Source organism: Prionailurus bengalensis, chromosome C2 (assembly GCF_016509475.1).
Source record: "Prionailurus bengalensis isolate Pbe53 chromosome C2, Fcat_Pben_1.1_paternal_pri, whole genome shotgun sequence".
NCBI classification, from domain to species: domain Eukaryota; kingdom Metazoa; phylum Chordata; class Mammalia; order Carnivora; family Felidae; genus Prionailurus; species Prionailurus bengalensis.
In genome coordinates this window covers 24,361,444-24,371,166 of record NC_057350.1, presented here as the reverse complement: position 1 = coordinate 24,371,166, position 9,723 = coordinate 24,361,444, and the positions used below count along the sequence as shown (strand labels likewise).

Sequence of the window (9,723 nt, the reverse complement as noted above, 5' to 3'; positions counted from 1 at the left end):
ATAAATAAACATTACAAAAAAAGAAATCACACAATATATCTATATAAAAGTATGTTAAATACACACACACACATTCAAGCGCACATATATTTGTTATTAACCACTTTGATGGTGGTTGAATGTTGAAATGATGGTGTATCTCGATTTTCTTCTATTATCACCCTCCCCACCCCCCCGCTTTCAGGGCTACTCTGACCTTGTATGTTACATCTGGTACAAAAAGTTCACTGCTGCTCCTGGGATAGCCAGAGACTCGGCCTGGAGAAGCAAAGGCAACTACTATTTAAAGAAAAAGTCACAGCTTCATGCCAGGCCAGCGCATAGGCTACATTTCAGGTTTTACTTGCCCACCCCACCAGGTACAGTGGAGAGGTACACAAACCACAGTAGCACATGCTTGCCACCCTGCTTCGTAATTGTGCTCATGATGGGTTATTACTTAATACTTCTGGGACCTACCATACTCTTGATTCTAATACTTTGTGGGATTATTAACTTAGTGTCCAGAAAAATATAATTTTATTTTTTTAATTATTTGCTATTGTAGAAATAGCTACAGGTACGATATATAATTTGGATAAAATAAATACAGTGACTTAGAAGTAACCAAACCTTGGGGTGCCTGGGTGGCTCAGTTGGTTAGGCGGCCGACTTCGGCTCAGGTCATGATCTTGCGGTCCGTGAGTTCTAACCCCGCGTCGGGCTCTGTGCTGACAGCTCAGAGCCTGGAGCCTGCTTCATATTCTGTGTCTCCCTCTCTCTGACCCTCCCCTGTTCATTCTCTGTCTTTCCCTGTCTCGAAAATAAATAAACGTTAAAAAAAATTTAATAAAAAAAAGTAACCAAACCTTCATTATTCTGTTAATATGAATTTTAAAATGTAAGCAATGATTTAAAAGAAGAAAAAAATCTCTGTTTCACAATTCAGTTTCCATTTTTTTTGTTTATTTAAATTTTAGTTAATATACAGTGGATTATTGGTTTCAAGAGTAGAATTCAGTAATTCATCACTTATATACAATACCCAGTGCTCATCACAACAAGTGCCCTCCTTAATAACCATCACCCATCTAGCCCATCTTCCTACCCACCACCTTCTATCAACTCTCGTTTGTTCTCTTTTGTTAAGAGTCTCTTGTGGTTTGTTTTTCCCTCTCTTCTCTTTTTTCTCACCTTCCCAAATGTTCATCTCTTTGTTTCTTAAATTCCACATATGAGTGAAATCATATGGTATTTGTCTTTCTCTGACTGACTTATTTTGCTTAGCAAAATACATTCTGGCTCCATCCACATCATTGCAAATGCCAAGATTTCATTCTTTTGATGGCTGAGTGATATTCCATTGTGTATGTGTATATATCATATATACACACACATGCATATATGTATTTTTATCTATTCATCAGTCGATGGATATTTGGGCTCTCTCCATAATTTGGCTACTGTTGATAATGTTGCTATAAACATTGAATACATGTACCCCTTCAAATCTGTATTTTGGTAGACTTTGAGTAAATACCTAGTGGTGCAATTGCTGGATCATAGGACAGTTCTTTTTTTTTTAGGAACCTCCATTCAGTTCTCCAGAGTGGCTGCACCAGTTTGCAATGCCACCAGCAGTGAGAGAGGGTTCCCCTTTCTCTGCATCCTCGCCAGTTTCCAGGATTATTTTAAATTAGAATTTTGGAGGACATTGGTCACAATGAATGTTTATGTTCATTAAGATTTGCCCTACTATTTATTATATCTGAAATTTCCTATCATATTCTGAGCTTTCTCAGAAGAGAAAGTTAGGAAGTCTTCTGGAATATAAATATGCTCAGAAGTATTGCAGTTTCCTAAGTAATTACTAGAGAAAATCCTAACTATATTTGGAGGGAATGGTAAACACAACTACCCAGTAGTATTGTTAGTGTCACTAATTAATACACTCGAACTTCTATTGGTCTTATAAAAATATCCCTTATCCAAAGTTAGAAAATTTTGGATACAGAAAGGAGAGCATCATTGTTTTTCATCAAAATATTATTTTCTCATGTTGAATATTGTGCTGTGTCTGTAAAGTTTTTGTACCTATGATTCTATTTAGATGTAGTATATGATTATATACTAGTATTATAGTAGTATATGTAGATGTAGTATATGCATTAATTAAAAAATATTTTTTCAATGTTTACTTTTGAGAGACAGAGCATGAATAGGGAAGGGGCAGAGAGAGAGGGAGACACAGAATCCAAAGCAGGCTCCAGGCTCCAAGCTGTCAGCACAGAGCCCAACACGGAGCTTGACCTCACAAATCATGAGATCATGATCTGAGCCAAAGTCGGGCGCTTAACTGACTGAGCCGCCCCAGTAAAACATTATTTTTAATGCATTCTATATAATTTACATATTATAAGAAATTTTGTTTTAAAAATTATTCATGGATCACAGAAACTAAAGGACTTAATCTTCTTTTAAAACTCACATATATTTAGTTGCTGATTCACCTTCACATTATTTTTACAAATAAGTTTTAGAATTATACTTTACAAATTTCCCTTGAAAATCATTTGCTCTGATTTACTGTAAAGAAGATGCCTATAAGTTAACATTTCCTGATTCATGAGACATAGGAATGCTCTTAAATGTTGCTTAAGGTAGTGATCTAATTTCTAGACTCCCTTAAGATAAGCAGATGTGTTTGTGAAAAAGAATCATTTATCTCTCCACTTAAGTGATTGAGAAAGGGATTGCTAGTTTGGTTTAGTATGTTGGCTTTTGTAGCATATTTAAGTGCTGGAATAGTTTCACCACTATGTCACTGTTTCTTCTGGAAAGGAAAATCATTGTATTTTAAGGCTCAAGTGACATTCAGACTGTGAAAAAGGTTACCTTGACTTTGAAAGTAAAGGTTTAATCAAGAGGTGTATTCTGTTCTTGAACAAGGAAACCAAATTCAATATAGAAAGCAGGCAACTCTCTGTAAAATAAAATTTAAAAATTTTAAAAACTGTGAAATAAAATTTACTTTTATGCAATTTTACAAATGTACTATGCAAACAAAAATAAAATTAGTTTGCCAGAACTTGCATTCTGCCTTCTGCCACCAACTCAGTCCTGTAAAGGCATATCCCATGCCACTAATTTGGTCCTGTGTTGGGCTAACAGCTGCTCTCTTGACCCTTTTGTACAGTTCACGTTCTACCAAGAATCCTCCGCACCAGCCCCTCTGCCCCTGCTGCTTTCCCTTCACTACCAGCCACTCTTCAGAAGTGCGTGTTATGTAAGCAGGAGGGAAGCCCTGGTTCTCTTGGCAGGAGATACTTGAGTGAGGAGGTGTGTGTGTCCTTTTCTTTGATATTTAGCTGTTGTTCAACCAAGATTTTTGGTGGGTGTGTTCTTCATTTCAAACTAAAACCATCATTTTACAAGTGTATCCAGTTTCCTCTGATACTCAAAAGTGTGAGGGGAAAAAAATCGATCAAAATGGAATAGTAAACAGAATCAAGATGGGAAATGAAAATTTAATCATGGACTATTTATCATCTTTTAATTTCTTGGTTATTCTGCTAACTGGGCCTTTATGGTCTCTGTAGTCACAAAGATTACACATGTCTTTGATATTATGCTGAATAAATACCCCTAGGTAATGGGGTATGATCTTGAAACACTATTGCTGTTAGATTATACGTTGTTAGCACTTTGACACAAGAGGTACTTGATATTTCAGTCAATGATCGCTTCACTGAGCACTATTCTTTTCACCCTCTCATCATGTTGTAAACTGTTTTCTAGCTCAGGCAGGTAATAATTTATCTCAATAATGTGGCTATGTACTTAACCACTGAGTACCAACCAGATGTGAGGGTATATTTCCAGTAAAACACTTGAATACTGCCCATGGTGAAGTGAGTCTAATGTCAGTTCTACCCTTGATGTAACAGGTGCTCTTTGGTGAGCTGTACTCTTTTAGTGAGATTATTTGTAAGCATAATGGGGAGTATGGAAATGTGCCAACTGAAGAGTCAATGGGAGAGGAATAATAGGGATAATGAGTGGCAGGGAGAGAGAAACAGGTAGACCAAGGAAATCAGGCACACTGAGAACTCTGTAAAATCAAGTGAGTGAATTATAGCTGCAAGAGGATGTCTAATGGTAACTTTTGATGTGTTTTATACTCAAGAGTGTGAAAGTCACTTTATGCATTCTATTTTTGATAATTAAGAGTAATTTATGGGTTTGCCACCTTTCCTTTTTCCAGTGGCAAGCCTCCAGATCCTTTCTGTGCCGTCATGCTGTAGAGTGAAGTGACAAGGGAACACACATAAGCATGTTAAATTCTTAAGCTATTACCATCAAATACATGTTTTCTGAAATGACTTTGTTATATTTTTCTTAATTAACATACTTCTTTTTAGCAGAGATACTGAAGTTTATATCTGACTATAGTTTATGATTATGTATTTTCCTTATAAAAGTATAAGGAAGAGTCTATCTTTAAGAGAACCAGAGAATGGATATCTAAAATAATTATTTTACAATATCTATATTCATCTTCCTATCTCCTGGATGTTTATGCATATAAAATTATTGAGAAACATTTATTGGATCATCTCCTCAGCACTTTTATCTCTTCCAGATGGTTTTTCTTTAATTGTTGTTTGTCAAACTATGATCCCCTTCCCTTTCTATAATTCCAAATTGTGGTATGTTTCAAGCTGTTACTAATTAGTATAGTTTTAAATTTTGAACAGTGGTTGGAGGAGGAGATTATATTGACAACAAATATCAGGAATAAAACCTGTTGCTTGACGTCTATCAAGAAAAAATGGAAAACATGTCTAGGATAGAGAAGCAATGCCAACATGAAGGAGGGTTTTGTTGTTGGTTTTGTCTGTTTTTAAGTTTTTCTGCATGTTTGGTTAGTTTCAATAGAATCGGACGTTGAGACGTAAAATCCTGCTTCCGATATTACATTAGAACTCTAAATGAATGACTTCATCTTCCTGAACTTTAGTTTCCTTTTCTTTAGAATGAAGATTATACTTATTTCATAGATTTGTAGGTCACACCTAAAATGAAGTACTCTCTTCTTTGATTTATATCCCAAGTGTATTTCTATTCACATGCTTCTGCCTTGCTCCACCTCCCCTCTGACCCATAATGCAATGACTCAATAGGAAATTCTCCATAATAACAATTTGATAGATGTCATCAACATTGGCTGTGCCCTCTGCTCTCATGAATGTGAGGCTCAGTTTATAACAGCACAATGCCATCCACATGTAAAACAGCACATTATGAAAAGATCAGTCAACATAGACACACACACACACACACACACACACACATACACACACATACACATGTACTTTTCTACATGTCTTTATCAAGTAAAATATGTTTCACTTAAGGAGAAAAGAACAGGGGCGCCTGGGTGGCTCAGTCGATTAAGCATCCGACTCTTGATTTCAACTCAGGTCATGATCTCATGGTTTGTGAGCCTGAGAGCATGGAGCCTGCTTGGGATTCTCTCTCTCCCTCTCTCTCTGACCCTCCTGTGCTCTCATTCTCTCTCTCTCTTTCTCTCTCTCAAAGATAAATAAATAAATAAACAAACTTTAAAAAAGGAGAAAGAATACCTAACATCTTATTAAAGGCATAAAAGTGTGATGATAAAAGTAGGCTAATAAAGAGTCTGTGGAGTCAATCCTACTGCAGGCTTCACATACAGAATAATCTTGAAGTTAGATGAGGCCCCGTATGTAAATGATTCTTGTGTGTCATTTCCTAGGGCAGTATCATTTTTTTGTTGCTGTTATTGAATCAAGTATAAAGGCAAAACTCCTCAATTGTAGCTACAGTTTTCATGGGAAAGCCAATTACATAAAATAAGACTTCAGTTTCTTATGTTAGTAGTTAAAAATTGAAACTCTAGACATCTGGGAAAGCTGCATTGATATTTACTGCTAAATTGAGATCAAAGTTGAACTAATTTTTCTCATCTTTTTTTTTTCAATATGCAACCGAGTAAAAGAATGTGTGCCATCTATATACATTCATTTTTTTCCAAGATAAAAATCAAATAGCTCATTGGTGTTTTAGAACAACAATTTAAGTTTTTTTTAATTAATAAAATTGGGAAGAAGAAACGGTATCCTTATATATAAAATATTTTCCATTTTTTAAAGGTTAATTTGACATGTTTTGCCACAAATTCACTGTTTTAAACCTTAAAAATAACTTATAAGTAAAAATATAGTTAAGCTTTAGCTTTTGAAAAAATACAAAATACTACTGAGAATGGAATCCAATGATAGTATCATTTTTCCATCTATCCACATAACATTCAGTCTTTAAAGGTACTTGAGGGGCGCCTGGGTGGCTCAATCAGTTAAGCGGCCGACTTCGGCTCAGGTCATGATCTTGCGGTCCATGAGTTCGAGCCCCGCGTTGGGCTCTATGCTGACAGCTCAGAGCCTAGAGCCTGTTTCGGATTCTGTGTCTCCCTCTCTCTGACCATCCCCTATTCATGCTCTGTCTCTGTCTGTCTCAAAAATAAATAAACGTTAAAGGTACTTGAATCTGCACATAGTAGCTTTAATTGAAAGGGATAAAGCATGTTATTAAATCTGGCAGACTAATTTATCATATGCATTTATAACAAGCCCTTCAGACCATTTCATTCTTTTACCTGTCCAAAACCAACATGTTCCATAAGTTCATTAGACTTCTTTCCATATTATGTTTCCAAACAGGCACCATGAGATTAAATCTCAAAGAAACAAAAGAACGTATTGTCACAAAAGGAAGATAGAGTGCATGCTTTGGCAGCACATATACTAAAATTGAAATGCAGAGAAGATTAGCATGAGTTCTGTGCAAGGATGACACCAAATTTGTGAAGCATTCCGTATTTAAAAAAAAAAAAAAAGGAAGAGGGATATTGGAACTATATCAGCTTAATTTTCAAAACCCTTTTGATCAAATAACAATTCAAGTTTTGTAAATTTATCTCTGAGCTTAAATTTACATACAAATATGAAGTCTTAATACTTAAAGTGCATTTTCACATTAAAAAATTCCCTTTAAAACTTTTTAAATGACATTAAAATCTTTAGATATTTTTTAAGGAAGAAAAAGATCAAAGCACCTGTGTCATTTCTTCCATTGGCATGTTGACTCAAATTGCTGTAAACTTTACTATTTAGGTGAATCATTTTATAGAATTTTGCATAAAACCCATTATCAGAATTTAGGAAGAAAAGAAAATTTCATTGAGGAGCAAGAATTGGCACATTTTCAATGACTGGATATGATAACAAATGAGACCATCAGACTCATTTGTCATGGAATGTCATCATCCACCCTCATATTCCTATTTATTCCCCTTACTGCTGCCTCTTGCTAACTGTGGGAGGACAGCCCCTGCATATGGAAAATCCTGAGGTATGTGGGCAATGGCGGCTTTGCAGTTATACAGAATCATTTCAGCAAATAAAATGACATGAGCAGTATTTTCAAGCATAGTCACAATGTAATATTTAAAATGCTTCTATTTTTGTTCTTTTCATTCATTTATTCAGATTAATTTTCTCAAAAATACTATTATCCTGAGCACTCTGATAGATGTTGGCATATAATCAGAAAAATGAGGCAAAATACCCATTTCTATGGAGCATCTGGTTGCCTGCTGTCCCCACGTATGCTCACTCTGTCCTATTAGAAGTAGGAAAATCATTAAAATAATCTTTTTTTCCTGACTTATTTATAATAATATAGTTTTTACAAGGATAAAATGACTTTATGTAGATGAGACATTTAAATTCCTTTCTTGGTCCATGTTAAGTGTTAAAAACAAGTGTTTTATATCATTATAATTAACTCTTTATCAAGGATTTGTTGATGAAGATAATACAATAATTTTAAATTTTATCTCTGATAACCTGTTACTTCTTCTTTTGATTTTCACAAAGAAAAGTTGTTTACCTAACCTAATCTAACATTCACCATTAACATTACTTTATTGTGGGAAAATTTTTTAAATGCTTTTCATCACACGGAAAAGAGCTAGAAGTTTCAGATCTTCACAGAGCAAATTAGACAATAAAAAAGTATATCTACTCCAAAATGCTTAATATTGAGGCATTTTAAAGTTCAGAGCAAACTGTGCCAAATGTTTATTTTCTTAAATTACTTGATAAATCATTTTTCAGGTGGTGTTTTCAATAGGTCAGACCCATCAGCAGCCTGAGGCAGTCCCCAGGGGCGCTGGTCCCATGGCTCTGGGGCAGGGATGGGGGACACTGCACCATGAAGCTGTACAGCCTTAGTGTCCTGTACAAAGGCAAGCCCAAGGTGGTGCTGCTCAAAGCCACATACGACATGTGCTCCTTCAACTTCTTCCAGAGGTCCAGTGATCAGAAAGTCATGACCCTCACAGATCAACGGGCTGTGGAGCAATCAGCATAAGGCAGCGGAGCTTCTGTCCAAGAACAAGAATATCTGTGCCACGTCTACGTGTGAAACCACAGTCTTGCAGGAGTGGTCATTGCAGATAGTGAATTGCCGCCCTGCATGGCTCTTACCTTTCTAGAGAAGGTACTAGAAGAATTCTCCAAGCAGGTGGACAGTCTAGAGTGGCCAGTCGGATCTCTTGCTACCATCCACTAAGCAGCCCTTAGATGGCAGCCCCAGTAGATACAAGAACTGCTGAGAAACTAACCCCATGACTAAGGTACAGGATGGAGCTGGATGAGACCAAAATCAGGCTGCACAACACGATGGAGTCTCTGTTAGAGCAAGGGGAGAAGCTGGGTGATCTGGTGTCCAAATCCCAAGTGCTGGGAACAGCCTAAAGCCTTCTATAAAATGGCCCAGAAAGAGAACTCGTGCTGTGCAATCATGTGGCATTGTGCACATGGTATTGTGCAGAGGCTCCTGTGCTGAAATGCCCCAGTCATTTGCATCAGCACTGCAGCCCAGAGAAACAGAGCCACTGTGGGAAGATCCACGTAGAAACGCTCTCATTTTTCTCTTTAGACCCACTGGCAGGACCTAAGGGGTCATGGAAGGGCCTGTAACACTTCAAATTTACATGTCTGGTAATTTTTGGAAAGATCCATGTGGGGTCCTCAGAGGTGTATTATTGGGCCAAATGAAGCCATAAACTCTGAGTGATTAAAAATTTTTTTTGAACAAATAAATCATGCTTTATTAAAAAAAATGAACTTCAGCCATCACAGCAAGATCTTCACACACACACATTTGAAACAAGGATTTTCTGCTGTGACTGAATAAGTTTACAAACATGCAGTATCAATACCAAGAAATTAAAAAAAAAAAAAACCTGTTTTTTATTCCTGATACAGTATGTCTAACAAATTGACAATTGACATGGAAAACATAGTATTTAGCCAAGTTATTCTATCAACAGTGTTAGCCTGCCTAGATAATTCAAGTTCTAAAGACCTCTCTTCAATAACAGATGGCCAGTGATAGTCTGAGCAAAATAGTTAAATTCCCCAAGCAGTGCTCTTGGCTTAGCCAATGTATACACTGTCTTAGTTTCTTTGGAATAAAAATTTACCCAATGGAATTTTACAAGTCTGTAGATAAAGTAGATTTCCCAAGAGTACCATATTTTCCTGATTGGATCCAGAGCAAAAAATCAGATACAGCTATAGGGATGTTGCATATAGAGTCTTTGTTCTCTGTACTTCAATTATCACCCAGAAGTTT

General features: G+C 36.3%; 2 pseudogenes; both read left to right on the top strand.

The window, feature by feature from the left end:
- Positions 1-6,804: 6,804 nt before the first annotated feature.
- On the top strand, positions 6,805-6,903 carry LOC122492469 (annotated as a pseudogene).
- A 1,392-nt stretch (positions 6,904-8,295) lies between these two features.
- Positions 8,296-8,931, top strand: LOC122490944 (annotated as a pseudogene).
- Positions 8,932-9,723: the final 792 nt, after the last annotated feature.